Here is a 19,342-nt window from a genome sequence, read left to right on the forward strand (position 1 = left end):
TGACAGTTGGAGCAGACCTCAGGTCTACAGGAAGTTTGTTCCACCGGTGAGGAGCAGAATAACTGAACGCTGCCTCACCTTGCTTGGTTCTGGTTCTTGGGAACCACAACAAACCAGATCCAGATGAACCTCAGGGGTCTGGGATTGATTGATTGATTGAAGAAATTATTAGAAGAATTGCATAGGATCAGGTACAGTTTCATGACAGTACAGATTCGCTGATACAAAGTCAACTAAAAGGCATTATTCCAAGAAAGCATTACACTTGTTTACATTGGAGACCTTTTTTAACTCATATAACATTGAATGACATACAGGTAAGAAGCAGTACTTTGTAGGGAAGATTGTAAAAAAAAAAAAAAGCTTCATAAACTAACAGATCAAGCATGTATTTTGGTCCAAGACCATTCAGTGCTTTGTAGACCAGCAGTAAGGTTTTAGTAACTAAGATACACTTTTTTTATTTGTTTATAATTGGATAATTTGTTACTTTTTATTTAAAGACCACATTTATCCATATCCAGTTTTTTCAATAAAATTAATCACTTGTAATTTTTTTTCTTGCAAACTATATGCTTAAACATTCTCAACATTGTTTCTGTTGCACAGAAGGAAATGAGTTACACACCTGAGCTAGCCTGACCAGCCATACCTGAATATTTAATTGAAATTATTTGTTGTGGAATAGGTCGTGTACTTCTCCTATTCACGTCTATTTCCACTGGTACAGCATATACCAAACCGATTGCAAAAGGGTGTGGACAGGCTTAATGGCATGATGTAGTGTTTAGACCCTATTAGACTCAAGTCAACCAAGATGGCTGCAGAATTGCTCACAACACACTGGCTCAGCAAGTTTTTATTGAGAAACCAAAAATAGTAAGTTACCAGCCCTCCTACTCCACTTGGACTGTTTAATCAATTTCCCTTTGGAGATTAATAACATATTTTTGAACAGAAAAACCTTTATTTCCAGTCCTGCACATTTATTTGAAGAAACATAGGTTTCACATTTGGCTTTTTATGAGGAAATAAACAGCCTTAACTATCTCTTATCAGCTCTGCTTCCAGTATCTTAAAAGTAAAACCTGAATTTATAATATATGCGTATGGAGACGGACAATCTATCTTAGATTTTTTTGTTTTTCTTTCTTTGTGATATTAACTAAGTAATTGTGCAGACCATCTGTTATTATTGTTCAATTTTGTTTTGAGGGAGGGGCAGGTATAATAAGATTTTCTTCTTCCTGCTCCTTTCTGGTTATGGAATATGCTTTTGATTGTGTTGTCATTTTACTTGTTAGTTTTTTTTTTTGTTTGCATATTTCCATGATCGGAATCAATAAAAAATGAAAATGAAAATGAAAATGAAATAAGGAGAAGAAAAACCAAAATCTAAAACAACAACAAAAAAAAACAAAACCAAACAAAAAAACACTGATGGAGGTTACAATGATGAGGGCCTGAAGCGCACTGTTTTTATTTTGAAGGTCTTGTGCGTCCACCGGATGTGTCCTTGTTCCTGGCGGGGTGATTCTTGACTGACAGTTGTCTGCGTTTTCTGTTAGCTGTTTCCGATTCCGGTTGTTTTACCTCACTGGCTTATTGTAGTTGTAGTTCTCGAGTGAATAAGTGGCTGAAATTAGCAGTTTTGACTGAATTTGTTACAAAGTGGACCTATATCTGTGACTTAAGCATATAGTTTGGCTGCTTCATTTAACTATGTAGACAAAGTCAAGGCTTTTTTTTTTTTTTAATTTAACTAGGCTAATTGATAAAAAAAATGTTTATATTGTCTTGGGCTACTGGATACAAAGAAGATACTATAATCTTGTAGTTAAAAACAGCTTGTACAGAGTAATTACATGCCAAATAAATAGGTATGCCAGTCATTCACAGTAAAGCCCTAATGTTTCCTTTTTAAATCTCACATTAAAACCTTTATCCATGTAGGGTTTTATAAAATTATAATACCGTTGTAATGAGACTGCAAGTGTTTTGAAATCAACATGAGGGATAGGTCTTTTGGAAAAGATACATAAATAGGACTATTATCTCATTATTTTGTGAAACCATTGGTTGTCATCTCATTTTCACAAAGTTGAGTAAAGTATTATGATAACAGGCTGATCAAAATACTGTACTCACCTTTACTTTAAACCATAAACATGTACTGGCTTATGATTTTACGTGATAAGCCAGTATGAATTTACGTCATAAGCAAGCCAAGATAAGCAATCGTGACCTGGTCCTAGATTACTGGTCAAGATTCATTGTCTGTGATATCATAAATATAACATTAAAAAGAAATTGGAAATCTCTCTTCATTCATAAAATAGGATACACAAGACAAAATAGCATAACTAGAAATAGATTGGATTTAGCCATCCTTTTAAAGTTTTGACACTTATAGTTTTTCTTTATTTTAAGTTTTCTCTATACTGCAGAACAATAAGCTACAAGAAGCATCCACATTTTAACATAACACACATGAAACCCTGTTGTGAAGCTTAAAATATATATATATATATATATATATATATATATATATATATATATATATATATATATATATATATATATATATATATATATATATATATATATATATATATACATATACATATACATATACATATACATATACATATAGTTTACCAGTTTAGATTCTCACTTATACTACTACTTCCATCTCTGATCCCACGTAAACTGGAATGTCGTTCCAAGAGTCCCCGATACTCATACGTTTTTGTTTCAAACTGTAATCTTATCTGTCGTCTTTGTATTTTTTTTAAAAATGAAGACGCTTTTAAGCAGTGTCACCATCATAATGCTCTCTGCACAAACATGTCATCATATGGAACTGTACAAAGTGGAACGTTGAGTTGCTTTCCAAAGAACAATGACCCAAAAACACACTTCCAGGCAATGACAGGGAGGGAGAGTGAAGAAGTTCTGCATCAGATAGCCTCGCCACCACAATAACATGACCTAAATCCAACTAAAGATGGTTTTGGATGAATTTGACCACAGGTTAAAAGAACAGCAGCCAACAAATACTAAGGATTTCTGGGAACTCCTTCAAGTTTTTCAGAAAGCATTCCAGCTCAGCTGAGGAGCGGAGGATGCCAAGTACGCAAAACTGAAAACAAAAAGTGGTTCCCTAAAGTTGAAACAGCTTCAGCATTATTATATGGAGAATATTCAAACATTGGAATGTATAATTACACAAAATAACATAAATGTCATATTGGCTTTATTGTGTATGTGCATGTCATTGATTTCAGCTAGTGGTTCCACATTATATTGTAGGTGTAATTAGGGCCCGAGCATTAACAGTGCGAAGGCCTTTTTTTTTTTTCTCTCGTTTTTCTTTCAACGAAATTATGGCCTTTTTGCCCCCCTAAACGTGCCCCAAAAGTCACCAAATGTTGCACGTGTTATACCCCTGTAAAGGGGGGTGTGAAACAGACACACAGACACGATGCTCGTTAATCAGCGTCCAGTTCTGTATTGCTTTTTTTTCAAACATACATTTCAAACATTTTTTCAAACATATATTTCTTAAACATCAAATTTTTCAAACATATATTTCTTAAACATCACATTTTTCATAACAGGATAAAACATTGTCTAACAGCAAATCTCTTTCACACACACACACACACACACACACACACGCACACGCACACGCACACGCACACGCACACACACACACACACACACACACACACACATACACACACACACACACACACACACACACACACACACAGGCACGCACAGCCAGTAAAAGTCCGCAGGTAAATAAAATCTCACTCTCACGCTTAAAACTCACTCTCAAAGTCATTACAACTATACTATATATATTAACTGTTGCATGTATTCTTACAAATAAAAGTATATATACACAGTGCTAAATAATATCAATTTCTTACCTGTAAAGGGGGGGGTGAAACAGACACACAGACACGATGCTCGTTAATCAGCGGCTGATTAACGAGCCCTCTAGTCCTGATGGGTGCGAGATCCGTTATTGTGTCCGCCACACAGCCACCCCCAGAACACCCAGAAGGTTGTCCTGGAAGGGCCCATCAGTCCCTCACTGGTGGCTTAATCAGCCGACCATAACGGCTGCACTGTCCTTCCTGTACCACCACAGGAGCATCACCGTGAGCGGGACGCTGTGGGGAAAAAACAACAGTCTTCGGTGGTAAATTAGAACGTCCATCCTTTGCAGCAGCGACAGGAGGTCTCAGAGGAGGGCGTCCACGACGGGGGACCTGGGCCGGGACCACAGCTTCATCCGCTACAGTGTGTGCGGGTTTAAGCCTATCTAGTGCAATGTGCTCTTTGCGGCCACCTAGGTCTAGCAAAAAGACCTTAGGTCCTCTCTCGAGGACTCTAAAGGGGCCGTCGTATGGAGGCCGTAGAGGAGAACGATGAGCATCATGCCGCACGAAGACAAACCGAGCCGACTTGAGCTCCGATGGGATGAATGTTCGCGGAAAACAGTGGTGAATGGGCCACGGGGCCAAAAAAACGATTTGATGCGAAGGGACCGCTTGCTGGGTGAATTTGCGGAGCCGAATTTTCAGGCAAAAATTCTCCTGGCACACGAAGTGGCTGACCAAACACGAGCTCTGCGGGCGACGCATTCAAATCTTCTTTCCGGGCCGTGCGCAAACCGAGCATTACCCACGATAAGCGGTCCACCCAGTTACCATCAGAGAGCGCAGCACGCAGTGCTGCTTTGAGGGACCTGTGAAAACGTTCACAAAGGCCATTAGCTTGTGGGTGGTATGCAGTAGTACGGTGAACCTGCACTCCCAAAGCTTCTGCCAACGACGACCAAAGTTCTGAAATGAACTGGGGGCCTCTGTCAGACGTGATGTCAGACGGGACACCGAAACGTGAGACCCAGGCACCCAGAAAAGCACGCACCACATCTTTTGACCCTGTAGATGACAGGGGCACTGCCTCGGGCCACCTGGTTGTACGGTCCACCATGGTGAGGAGGTGCATGTAACCCTGCGATGGAGGAAGAGGGCCCACCAGGTCGATGTGGTCAAGGTCAAACCGCCTGGCTGGAATCGGGAACGGTCCTTCTTTAACCTCCCTGCGGAAGCCGGGCCAGACAAACTTGGCCCCAACCAGTTTCACTGACGCCCGGATGCCAGGGTGTGAAAGGGAATGTACGGAATCAAAAACCCGCCGGCGCCAGGAAACTGGGACCACCGGACGGGGCCGACCAGTGGAGACGTCGCAGAGAAGAGCTGGACCTCCGACCTCCATCGCCAAGTTCTCCAGTCTGAGACCCTCAGACTTAAGAGTCGCAATGTCCTGGTCATCGGCCTGGTCAGCAGCCATAGCAGAAAAATCAACTCCCAGGTTTACAGGGCACACAAGCGCGCGTGACAGGCAGTTGGCCACAAGGTTTGTTTTACCCACGACATGCCTAATGTCCGTAGTAAACTCTGAAATGGACGCTAGATGGCGCTGCTGGCAAGCGGACCACGGCTCTGTCACCTTAGACATTGCGAAGATTAACGGCTTATGGTCTACATATGCCGTGAATGAAGGCCTTCCAAGAAAAAACGAAAATTACGGGTGGCGAGGTACAGCGCCAACAATTCACGGTCAAAGACACTATACTTTCGCTCACTGTCACGTAGTTTGCGGCTGAAAAAGGCAAGAGGTTGCCAAACTCCTGCCATCCGTTGCTCTACGACTCCCCCTACTGCTATGTCCGAAGCCTCAGTTGTCAAAGAAATGGGCGCCGAAGGTGATGGGTGAGCTAAAAGTACTGCATTAGCCAGGGCAGACTTAGCACCCTCAAAGGCACTGATGCGGTCAGGTGTCCAGTCCACTGGGTCACAGCCTTTCATTTTTTGCAAGGCTCCATGAAGCGGCTGCAGGAGGTGGGCGAGGGAGGAAACGGTTATAAAAATCAATCATACCCAAAAACTCCTGCAGCGCCTTAACCGAGGCCAGGCGGGGAAACTCTGCCACCGCTTGTACCTTAGACGGCAGTGGAACTGCACCCTGAGCTGAAATCCGGTGCCCTAAAAAATCAATAATTGGCAGGCCGAACTGGCACTTAGCCGGGTTGACAATAAGGCCGTGTTCATCTAACCTCTGGAAGACTAGTTTGAGGTGTGCCACATGCTCTTCTGTTGAGGAACTGGCCACCAAAATGTCATCGAGGTAAATGAACACGAACGTGAGGTCTCGCAACACAGAGTCCATCAACCTCTGAAAGGTCTGCGCTGCCCCCTTCAGGCCAAAGGGCATGCGCAGAAATTCAAAAAGCCCAAACGGGGTAATTACAGCGGTCTTAGGCACATCCTCTGCTCTCATGGGAACCTGGTGGTAACCGCATACTAAATCCACCTTTGAAAAGATGGTTGTCCCTGCTAAATGCGCGAAAAAATCCTGGATGTGTGGGACTGGATAACGGTCGTGCACCGTGACGTTGTTAAGACGGCGAAAATCCCCACAGGGGCGCCGCGAACCGTCTGCCTTGGGCACCATGTGAAGGGGTGAGGCCCAGGGGCTCTTGGAGCGTCTAACTATGCCTAAACGCTCCATAGAGGCAAACTCCTCTTTAGCAATGACTAACTTCTGTGTGTCTAAACGACGAACACGCGCAAAAACCGGGGGCCCTGCGGTGGTGATGTAATGCTCGACGCCGTGCCTAGTTGTCGCGGTGGAAAAGACAGGTTTAATCAGCCGCGGGAAATCTGCCAGCAGACGTTGGAACACGTTACCTGCTGCTGAAAAACTAGCGCGTGCTAGCGGTCCAGATCCCCCAGTCTCACACGGGAAAGTCATAAAAGTCACTGCATCGATCGTTGCAAGGCAGCTGGAGTTCGCCAGCGCTGCGCGGACGGGCGGCGGCAGTTGGCGCAGGAAAAGATGTGGAAACAGGAATCCACCATCGTCCGGGCCCAGCAGTAAAAACATCTGGTCCATCAGATCCACCGCCGACCTTTCACCCAAGCCCGGCAGGGAGAGGAGTCTGTCCGCTCTCTCCGAGGCGGAAAGGCTGAACCTGCGGAGGAGCAGCTGCTTCAGCGCGGCGTACTTGTCTTGTCGCAGTCCTGATGGGTGCAAGGTCCATAATTGTGTCCGCCACAGTGCAGGCACAACCAATCAGAACCCGTTCGGTGAGCAAAACAACGGTAAGACATTTCTTAACAAACGATGAGCAAAACGACAGTTAAACATTATTTACAAAGTGATGGATTATGATATTAGTTCGTTTTTTTCTGCTACAACATCATGAATCCAAGGGCCTTTGCCAATCAGAACTAATAGGTATTTTATCACCATTACACACGCAAGCCAGGCCTGGCGAAAAATGTGATATTTAAAGGAGCTTGAGGCAGGATTGAGGCAGGATGTGCGGATGTGACGTCAAATGACGCTGCATGCGCGTTCTCCTCGTTCTCCCGTGCCGGCTTCGCTGTTGGCTGCAGTACCCCCGACGGCCGTCGTGGTGAAGGGTGGCGCTAGAGAGTCTCATTTCTTAAAAGGAGCCTCATGCTCCTTTAATGGTTTGCATGAACAGGCGTGGCCTAACGGCTCAACAGCGCCCCCTAGAAAACTTTGTGCCTCAAGCCCCGCAATACGGTTTGACGTACATGCACGAAAATCGGTACACACTTGTATCATGTCGCAACTTAAAGGAAAGTCTCTTGGCGCCATGGCCGAAACCGAACAGGAAGTCGGCCATTCTGAATTAACTGTGTAATTTTGGCGCAATCTATGCCATTTCTTCGGCCGTTTCTTCGTCCGAACCGTAACGTGCACCCAGGTGTGTTATACATCAAAATGTGCGTCTCGATCTTGCAACAACACGCATTGCTTTTCTCCAAAGTCGCCAAAGTCAAAAGCATTACTTTGGCGACAATAGACGCCAAAAAGCGCGCCCCCATCTTCTAATTGGTCCATATTTGAAAGATCCTATTTTCTGCCATAACTTTTGAATGGTTTGACATAAAATAAGATAAGATAAGATATCCTTTATTTTCTCCCTCAGTGGGGAAACTTATTTGTCGTCAGCAGTACACACATATAGGGGAGGGGTAAAAAGACTGAAAAGTCAGAAATAAAAAATATATAAAAAATACAAAAAGATACGTATAAAATATGTATAAACAGAGGATATGAACAGTATATACAGTTAAACAGTGCAAAAAAGCAGGTGGAGTGTTGTGAGGTAGATTGACAGATATTGCACATCTTATATATATTATTGCACATGTGATATTATTGCATAAAGAGTCATGGGTGGTGTCATCGGTCTCGGTTTTGAGTCCTTGGTTTTTATTGGTGAAAATTGAATCGCTGCTTGCAGCTTTCATTCATGTTTGGGTCCACATCTGAAAACGGTTGAAATAGTATATTTTGGTGGCAGTGGGCGTGCATGAGCAGGGGATCCTGTCCTGCATCATTTCATTGGCTCCTGTCGCTGCAGTGCCCCCCCCACAGGCGGCTGCACGCAGCAAAACCATCAGCCTCGGCTGAAGGCTCTCCTCCTTCTCTCCTCCTCTCCTCCTACTCTCCTCTCCTTTCCTCTCCTCCTCCTCCATCCATCCGCGCCCCGCAGCGCGCATCTCCTGACCAGCACGCCAGCAGCTCAGCTCGCCCCCTCCTCTTGCACATTTGTCCATCCTTTATGCTCTCCGAAGAGGAGGAGGAGGTGGAGGGGGAGATTTCTCTGCTCCTGTTTGGTCCTGGAGGGGAGGAGCCACTTTTAGTCGCTGGTGCGTTGCGAAGAGACGCCGCTGCACGGGGAGGTAAGACACCGTTTACGCAATAGATTTTCATTATTGTTCGCCGCATCTGCTGCCCGAGCGCTCTTTCCGACGCGCTTTCACGCGCTTTTATGTTCTTTTTTTTAGTCATGTCCATGTTGGATACACTGAGGCAGAGGTGAATGCGACTACGTAGCCTATTAAACATGCCACTCCCTGTAATAGCACACTGATGCGCTGGACAAACCCCCTCCTCCTTAAATGATTCAAATATGTTACTGCGAGAAACCGTGGAAATACATCTTAATTTAGTGCTGAGTTTGACACAAGCCCGACTTTTAATCGTGCACTATTATAACTCAATTTAATTTCCAAATACAGTCCTAATGTGTAGCGTGTAGAGGCCTGTGGATTAAATTAATATCTATTTATTCACATGGATCAGTGAGTTTTCATGGACTACAGCACTATTATGAAAATCCACAGCCACAAAGTCCACGTTAATATAAGCCTGTCGAGCCTCTCTTCCTCCCTCCAGTCCAGTGTATGGTAAAACAGACTCTAGGCTTTCAGACGTCACTAAGACAGAGTGAGCAGGCTGAGGTCACTCTCATCCCTCTGATACCCGCAGTGCCGATGCGGGCATCTGTCCAGTGGAGGGATATCACTTCATAGGGTGTATCGTCAGGATTTCCCTCTACTGAAAAAGAAGTCAAGATCAAGCTTGAAATTGCAATGTAACAGCTTGGTAACAGGTGTCACATGATCATCACCATCTTCGAAAATGCCTCCCAAGTTCGTATATGATAGATAGTACGGTTCACACAGAGGGCAATATTAAGAAAATGCATCCTGTTTTGGGTTTTGTTGTTGTTCTTTTTTATTATTTAGTTTGTTTAGTTTTTATTTTTTTCCCTGCTTGGCACTTCAAAGAAAGGGAAACTGCTTTGGGGCACAATTCAGATTGTGTAATAATCCCATCTGCTGTCTTTTTAGCTTTCATCAGGGCACTTACGAGGTCAAAGCTGCAAAGTACTTTGCAATAATATACTGTACATGCACGGGGTACTGGGCTTATGTAAAAATATACAGCCACAAGCTCCCAATTGAATTTTATTATAAAAATGTTACATTATATCATTTGAGGGGGTATTTGTGCAAAAACAGCCATTAGTTCAAGACACATGTTTTAATAAGAAGTCTTTTTTCTTTTACCATTGTTATTTATAGTTTTCCTTCTGTGTCCTTCTCCTTCCATGTACAACATTTGGCCTGGAAATATTTTGATATTGCCACAAATGTTGTTATTTGACAAACATGATTCCAAAGAGAATTTAACCATAGACTTTCAGCTTATAGTGACACAAATTAGTTATTCATTTAAATGTTAATCTCTCAGTTTTATTTTCATTTGAAAGTATATTTGATTATTTTTCAGAGGTATCATAACTCTCCTGTTCTCCCATCAGTTGTCTGTTGTGAAAACTGTGACTTGCTTCAGGGCACGCAGCGACGGTGGACAGGAGGGGACAAAGACGCCGTTCTGACTTTGCTTTAAAATGTATCCCAGGAAATCCACAAGTGGCCAACGCTAATGCAAGATGGGTTCAGATCCAGTTACTCAAGACGCATTTGAAGGTGAACCGGGACGCCTGTGTCCACATCCTCCTTCTAGTCTGAACACAGTCTGGCCTGCTAAACTAACATCATCAGCTGAGCTCATAACTCCTGATTTTGCGCATCATTGCATGCAATGAAGGTCTCCTGGTAGCCTATTAGATAAACTCTAATTTGAAAAGTAAATATGCTTTTGTTGAACGAGGTTTGTATGGAAAGTTTGTGGCAGATCTGCTTTGTCTTAGTATTTCCAGCTTCGTCTTTCTTTTTTTTCTCCTGCAAGTTACACTTAAATATTTTCAGCAGTTCCCTTTGATAGTTAAAACTATGCATTTGATGATTTGGTGTTTGTAAAGTAATATGACATGCATGCGTATTTGCATATACATAGACACAAGGAAGTGAGATCTGATCCCTCAAGATGTATTTGAGTACAAAATCTAAAGCCATGTGTGAAAACGCGATGACTGCTGGCCACTTGTGATTTCTCAAGATGAACATTAATGCAAGGTCTGAACGTGGTCTAAGAGAACCAAAAAAGTAATGATGGAAGAGAAAATGAGAGTTACAGAGAAAGAGACTAGAAGCGTGAATCTCGGACAATTGTGTAAGAACAGTTTAACCTCCAGGCCTATAGGGGGACCCTCTGAGCTAAAGACAAAGAAGTAAAAGTTCTGTTGTGTCACTTTAACATGACGATCAAAATGAAATTTATTATAAATCATATATATATATATATATATATATATATATATATATATATATATATATATATATATATTTTTATTCTAAAAACAATGGCTTCTTAAAGTTTAGAGCTTAAATAGATTTTCTCTTCCGTGTTGTTTTGCCAGGCCGTGTTTGGTGCTTGCTTGCGGGTCTTTAATAATAATAATAATAATAATAATAATAATAATAATAATAATAATAATAATAATAGATTTTATTTATAGAGCACTTTTCCTTCAGAGAATCTCAGAGTGCTTACAAGATTTAAACAAGTTAAAAACAGGTACAAAAAAATATCAATAAATATCAATCAAAATCAATAAAATTAAGAAATGTAAAAACTTAGAGACATACCTTCATCTTGCCAGCAAGTGAGCTGCAGCTTGATCAAGCTGATGGCCAGTTTAGATAACCACTGGACCAGCAGAACTGTTCATTTTCTTATCACCCAAAACCCCTGAGTTGTTTTTTCTTTCACACCATATATAAACACAAGCGACAAGTGCAAATAGAGGCCACGAACGCCCGTGTCATCGCATCACAGATCACGAGCCGGCCTTCTCCATCCCGTCATCCTGGTACGAGTTGTCATCCATCCGGAGATTCTTGTTGCAGAACTAAACCTGTTTTGGTGGCGTATGAGTGGTTTTCACTTTGTGTGAAACTGTCTGTATTTGTACCCGTTAAGTCTTCTCTTTATGGTAAACGTGGAAAAGTGACATCTCCTCCACCGGCTGCACTTTGCAGGTCCCAACAGCTTCCAACAGTCAGCGGTAGAAGCTTTATATGCTTTGTTAGTTAAGAGGCAGCAAAGCAGTCTTTTTTGTCTGTCAATAATCGTTTTTCCCATTCCACAGTTTGAATTTTAACCTCATAGAGTTAGTAAAAGTACTCGAAAAGCCAACGAAGACTACACTAACTGATCCACATTTAAAATCAATGGCCCTTTCAATCTCACAAACTTGTATAGTAACAGTGTATGCAATGTTTTTATTGCTCTTGAAAACTGGTGTGAATCAACGTGTTGAATAATGTTGAAAGGAACAGTGAAAATGGCAAATACACTGTCCCAATCCATTACATAATAATGTCCAGTGAAACAGTGTGCTAAAGGATCAGTTTTCTTCAGCTCTGCCAGAAATAAATTAAAAATGAGGCGTCGCTGCTGTGAATGAAGACGGGGGGATGAGGCCGCCGCTTCTATTTCTGTGCTGTCTCGCAGGTGATTGTACGCAGGAGTGCCGTTTCACAGCCTCACTCTCTTTACTTGTTTAAAAAGGGAGTTGTGAAGAGTTTGTCCTCGCAGCTGCAGAGGTGAGACATTAAGTTTAAGTTTGGCAACCTCCTTCTCTAGACTCTGTCTTCCAGCTGTCCACATGCTGTTGAGACAGATGATGATAACATATTATTTACATTGCTATTACTCTGCAGTTTCCAAGGACAAAAGCAGGCTGAATGGGAATGTTTTGTATCCAGTGTTAGTTTGTCTGTGGTGGAGAGCGAGTTAAACCAAAAGAAAGTTTTTTTTTGTTTACTAGTACTTCTATAATCATATCCACAACTGCAGTGATGAATTGTGGTTAACAAAAGAACAAGATTATAAATGTAAGTAGCTGAAATGAGGCTCCACCGCAGGTTGACTGGATCCTCAGAGATTAGGTGAAAGGTTCTGTTGTTTGGATGGATGGATGGATGGATGGATGGATGGATGGATGGATGGATGGATGGATGGATGGATGGATGGATGGATGGATGGATGGATGGATGGATGGATGGATGGATGGATGGATGGATGGATGGATGGATGGATGGATAGATGACAGTATAACTGAAGAGGAAAATAAGGGGAGAGTTTCTCCACCTGGAGTTTCTCTTTTACAACCAAAGCGGCTTATTTTCTTAAAAAAAAAAATAATAATTTCGAGCTAATTTCAACGTAATCGCATTTTCTTTTTGAAATAGTCCGGCTTCTGTTTTTGAGTTCACTTTGTAGTTTTGCAACTGTACTACAATTGTACTACAAGTAAAACTTCTGAAAACTTTGATCATTGTTAGAACTATTCTTTTCAGGTTAGAGTTTCCACATGGATAAAGGGTGTTTAGCTCTATGTTTTCCTCAACAGATTTTTTTTCTCTTTATTTTGTGTGCATCTCTGATTTGGTATTTGTAAAGTAATATGACATGCATGCGTATTTGCATATACATAGACACAAGGAAGTGAGATCTGATCCCTCAAGATGTATACAAAAGTACAAAATGTAAAGCCACGTGTGAAAACGCGATGACTGCTGGCCACTTGTGATTTCTCAAGATGAACATTAATGCAAGGTCTGAACGTGGTCTAAGAGAACCAAAAAAGTAATGATGGAAGAGAAAATGAGAGTTACAGAGAAAGAGACTAGAAGCGTGAATCTCGGACAATTGTGTAAGAACAGTTTAACCTCCAGGCCTATAGGGGGACCCTCTGAGCTAAAGACAAAGAAGTAAAAGTTCTGTTGTGTCACTTTAACATGACAATCAAAATGAAATTTATTATAAATTATATAAATATTTTTTTTATTCTAAAAACAATGGCTTATTAAAGTGTAGAGCTTAAATAGATTTTCTCTTCCATGTTGTTTTGCCAGGCCGTGTTTGGTGCTTGCTTGCGGGTCTTTAATAATAATAATAATAATAATAGATTTTATTTATAGAGCACTTTTCATTCAAATATTCATTCATTCTGTTTTTGAGTTCACTTTGTAGTTTTGCAACTGTACTACAATTGTACTACAAGTAAAACTTCTGAAAACTTTGATCATTGTTAGAACTATTCTTTTCAGGTTAGAGTTTCCACATGGATAAAGGGTGTTTAGCTCTATGTTTTGTGTGTGTGTGTGTGTGTGTGCGTTAGTCCTTTAATACTCTGTAATCCGGCAGTACACTCTGAAGAATTAGTATTCTCACAGAGCTGATTCATTGAAATATTTATGCTCTGTATCCAAGAGGCTCTCTTTGAAAGGGATTGATTTAGTTGGAAGGAGGAAGGGTTTTGGGTCATATTAGTTTCAGATGAGGAAAAAAAAAAAAAAAGCACAAGGCTGCAATCATGATAAAAACAGTTTTGCAGCTGATAAGCAAGCATCACACATATCTGAACGCAGACAGAGACACAACGTTTTAGCAAAGCAGTCTGCCAAGACGAGCAAAAATTACAACATGCGGTCAACAACTCGCTAATCTGTTGATCGTGGGGTGCCAGCAATGTCCCGAAAACACAGCTGTTGCTGATTTGTGTACAAACACCACAGGCCGAAGGCGTGATGATGGCTGCGTATTGCTTGTTAAGCTGTTGCACATATTCTAACTGCAGTGCCTCTGCAGCTCATCTGGGAGTGCATTTGCCTCATGAACAAAGACTGAAATGCAGCAGGAGAGGGTTGGATTTGGACCCGGCCGGGTCACTTTCTCCTTTTTTCCTGCTGATGCTTCACTTCAGCATATCCAGTAAAGGCCAAAAAAAAACTATCAAAGCAGCATCAGAACAGAGCTCCAGAGTAATAGATGAAGGTGCAGGCTATGTCGAAAAATGCCCTGACGCTCTGCAGCAGGTAGGATCAGAGTTTTAGATGCAAGCTGGGATGATGGTTTACTGACCGGTCCCTCCAGCAGCTTACAGGAACATCAGCTATGTGCTAGTGCCGGCTGAGAGCAGGGACTTAAACTGGAACAGGTGCTGGTCAGTAGGGCTGGGCGATAAGGACCAAAAGTCATATCTCGATATTTTCTAGCTCAGTGGCGATACTCGATATATATCGATATTTTTTCTAAGCTATATTTGGCGTTTCCCCCAAAGCATTATAGCATAGCATCTCTGTTAGCTTCATCTTTTTCTGAGGCAAACCCTTAAAAAAACAGTCAGTTTTAATACAATGCCTCGTGCCAAATGTCACACAGGTACATTTATTAACAGAGGTCTGCACAATATCAAAATGTATAAAACAAATTAAATAAAAATAAACTGCCTGCATAGAATAAAAAATGCTTCTTGAATAAAATAAAACAAATATCCCTTTCCTGCATAACAATTAAATTAAAATACCCTGTGCAATTAATACAATGTAGACAGTAACAGGCAGACTTTTCCACTGAGGTTGACAGTTGCGCAAATAACAAAACATTTGTGCAAATCTCAAATAAAACATTCAAGTCAATTTGTCACAAAATAAGCTATATCAAAATCATAATTTTTTTTTTTTTTAAATCGATATAAACGATATTGTCTCGTACCATATCGCGTTTGAAAATATATCGATATATATTAAAATCTCGATATATTGCCAAGCCCTAAGCAGACATAGTGATAGCAGTTCAGGAGAAGGAGACAGAAGGAACGTGAGAAGATCAAGAAGTACCGGGGACAGAAGGGTCAACTGGGGTGAACTCCAAACTGGTCCCAGTGTTGATAGGCACATTAGGGGCGTAAGTAAGTATCGCCAAAGGGGCTCCGGCAGATTCTCGATGCAGTGTTTGGACTGTCTCTCCAGAAGATTGTAATCGTTTAAGTCGCCACTGTTTACACAGCTATATAGTTGAGCTGAGCTGCTTGACTCTGATCAATACAAGACCTTTTCTTTGTCCTCACTGAGTAGAGACATACAGTACCGTGTGATGATGAAAGTGCAGTGGCAAAAGAAGCTTTGCCTGCAGCAGATGTGGAGGATTGCAGCAGTGGCACCTCCCCCCTGCATTCACCTGAAACACGTTTTCACCTAAGAATAAATGTAGTAAATAAAGTTCAGGGATTTGCTCTTTGGAAACACAAAAATGTGACCGTGTGAACAGATTCAGGCCCCCCCCCCAACGAACTACACGCACAAAGCGATGAGAAGGAGAAAGCATTAATCTGTGAAGTGCGGATCGGCCCTGGCTTCAGGAGCAGCATCTGTGCTCCCATGAGCTTTCTAAGGGATGACATTAAAAGACAACAGGACTCCTCTCTCCCCGGTCCCTTCCTCTGTGTCATCATTAAATTGGTCCCTAGAGAAGTTGTAATGTTTCTTTACCTTAACAATTCTCGATATATACGTGGATGTGCAGCTTTAGCCTGGATGGTTGGTCATGACAGTAAGGCTGAAGAGGTTACAGGGATTATTCTGATTTACATGTTTTGATCAACATCAGTCAAGCCTAAACAGGAGCATTTACTGTGTTTTGTATTATTGTCAGACAAACAGCATCCCATCATGCAGGAGTTTATTTCTGCAGGAGCAGAATTGTGATACATGATTGAATCCAAGATCATAATGATGATCTGTAGCAATCCAAGGATGGCCTGCACTGGCTAGGAGCAGGAGTGCAGAAGGAACTGAAGTGGAAGTACATGAAAAAGAAAAACTTGAATACACTCAGGTACCTAGACTCATTTATCCCATCGGTGGTCGTGCTCAAACGCCTCAGAGTGGCTACTCTGAACACTTGACGTGAGCTTCATGGCCAAAACTGGATAAATGGTCCAAAAATACTCTTGCTACCTTGAGGTGATCCCATTAACCGAAGCCCCCAAATCCTCATCAAACATAGCAGCCTTGAATAAGTCTGACCGTACAGCCACTTGAATCCTTTTGTGCAGCCATGTCTCCGTGAACATTAGCTTCAGTGAAGTATTTATATAAAAGGTGAGTTCAGTTTACAGTCACCTCTTCACGTTTACAGCCAGAATTTTGTCGTTGGAGATGTTTTATTTGCTTTTTTTCTAAATTTTATGTGAACAATTTAACCCTTTACATCTTTATCCCCCATCAATCCTCCATTTTGCCAAGTAATCATAGTGATTATGCAATTGATTGATTGTCCAAATACTGTATTGTCAAGAGTATCAAACCTTGGCTTAAAACTACTGGGTTCTATGTTAAAACACCGAATTCTGCAGACAGCTATGTACCTATCTGTGTTTCAATATAGCTTTAGTCATGTGCATGACCCCCCCACCCCCATCTGCTTTTTTTAGAAATTCGCACACCTAATGATGATCAATAAATCAAACCTTGATGATTAGCAGCAAATGGCTGTAACTTTCCTTCTTAAATCCTATAGACCAGTAAGGGGTTACTTGGTATTACCCCCCTATAATCAGGGCCGTCTGGGAGATTTGCGAGGCCCTGTGCGAAATGGCCGGGGGGGGGGGGCCCTCGAAATTTGGGGTTTTTCGGGTCGGATCGGGTGTCTATATGTCAATTTTAACTCTCCAATTAGCAAAATACTGGATACAAAACACATACACATGTTTCATTATGAAGCATTGCATTGACAAGACATGACAAGTCAAGATATTTTTTATAGTAATGCCTGTTTATTACAACATTGTTCACACACAAATAATCTTACATGAATCAAATCAGCCTGTTACTGAGAGCGACTTATATATTAGTGACATAGGGGCCTAACTCAACTGACATTATATGGTGTGTGATTCATTCCAGTTCTACACAAAACAAAATCGCCGCATAAGTTAACACATTAACAACATGCTTATGCATATAAGTCGTAATCTTCTCAAATTATAGAGGCTAAATAAATGAAAACGAAAAATATCACGTGCCTCGACTGCCTTGACGCGGGGCCCCGCGGCTGCTTGAGACCCGGTCGGATCCGTGATTTTTGTAGCAAATTTATCAAACGAGCCTTTCAGAGAGGCATCAAACTCTTCCATTTTCTTTTTTTTTTTTTTTGTTTTTTCATTCCGTGATGGAAATTTCCTGAATCTGTCTCATTCTCTCGACATTGTGTGACGGTTTGTTACACACTCCAGCCGTCTGGATCAGAGCACCTTGTGTCAATGCGCTTGGTCTGACGCAGTTGTAATCAACAACAGACACGCGCAGCGACATCAATCAGCAAGCACATCATTGCACATATATTTATTGATATGCACAGACTAGTACACATTTAGGTCTGTAATGGAACATGACTGTTGATATTCATAAGGGAAAGAAGGAAAAAAAAACGAAGAAAAAAAAAAAACGGCCCATAGCGCGAGGCCCCGTGTGGTCGCACGGTTCGCACACCCCTTGCGGCGGCCCTGCCTATAATATGACTATAACTGCGTGTATGGTATGTGAGCCTATATGCACCAGTGTCCGTAGACCATATGAACGGGATATTTCTGGTATGCAAAGATGAACTTGGAGCATCTCTTAAAGTAAGTCCCCACAGAATAAGATGCAGGGGAAAATCAAATGGATGCACCTTGTGAGATATGTTAGATATGAGATAATTAGTCAGGAAGGCATTGATATACACGGGGCTTGGACTTCTTTTTTACTTGTTAGCCAAAGTTTCTGTGAGAGATTCACATTAGTTTCACTACTGACAACAAGTTATCCCCCCCAAAATGTTTGTGAAATAAAGATTTCTCAGAGGAGCCTTTGAGCAAATCTGTAGGCGTAACTCTGACCAGCGCTTAAGGTTCTTGAGCATGAATGCCATTTTTAGAAAAAAAATAAACTAAAAAGAGACATCGACAGTCAAGGCTGAGAAAGAAAGAAACCAACTCGTCAGCTAGTTATGCTGGTATTTCGTCTTTGATCGTACAGAGATTCGCTTTTGACAGGCAGCGACCGACAGATGGTCAGCAATTTATTTAGAAAACATCTACCCTTGTCCAGACAGTTTCCAGCGACAACGTTCCAGATGGTGCCGCGTAAGGCAGCAATTATACTCAGCTCGGGATGAGGACGACTTCGGGCATCGCAAACATGTAGTTACTCTTATTAAAACAACTTCTTGGAATCCGCTTGTAGGACGTGTTGCTTGAGTGCACAGTAGATCTGCGTCTACAGAAAGTGAAATCTGGCATGTGCACCACCGAGCCTGTGTGCGGCCACAGCATACTGGCGAGAATGTGCACATTTACGTAGAACCTGCTGAAGAAAACATTTATTTAGCACGAATGGGTGCAGGTTCTTAGCAAACCAGACTGTGTCAGTTTATGAACAAACAACAGGGAACCTGAAAACGCTTTTAACTGACGGTCAGGTTTCGAGTAAGCCGACCTCAAATGGAAAGCTGGTGCCAAAAGTCTAAAAGAGACTTCTCTGGTCTGCCACGTCTCTGTCCAAAGATTTTAGAGAGACGATACAATAAAAGCAAAGACTCTTACCGCTGAAATTACAACTATCACCTCATTTGTCATCCCTGTTTGGTCTTGAACCAACATTTTGGTTTATGTTACTGTTCCATCTCCTCTATGAAA

The 19,342-nt window shown here is 41.8% G+C and overlaps 1 protein-coding gene across 3 annotated transcripts in view; it reads left to right on the top strand.

Annotated features, from left to right (window-relative positions):
• The first annotated feature begins 8,507 nt into the window (after positions 1-8,507).
• si:ch211-278j3.3 (E3 ubiquitin-protein ligase RNF19B) overlaps positions 8,508-19,342 on the top strand; it is a 36,215-nt gene continuing 25,380 nt past the window's right edge. For 2 of the 3 annotated variants that reach the window (XM_061746652.1, XM_061746654.1), the window contains exon 1: positions 8,508-8,804. The gene's annotated coding sequence lies outside the window, so the exon portion shown is untranslated. Of the gene's footprint in view, positions 8,805-10,333; positions 10,401-19,342 lie in introns of those variants that run through there. The other variant, XM_061746653.1, reaches the window with a different exon arrangement.

This window comes from Cololabis saira, chromosome 18, assembly GCF_033807715.1.
Source record: "Cololabis saira isolate AMF1-May2022 chromosome 18, fColSai1.1, whole genome shotgun sequence".
Lineage (NCBI taxonomy): Eukaryota > Metazoa > Chordata > Actinopteri > Beloniformes > Belonidae > Cololabis > Cololabis saira.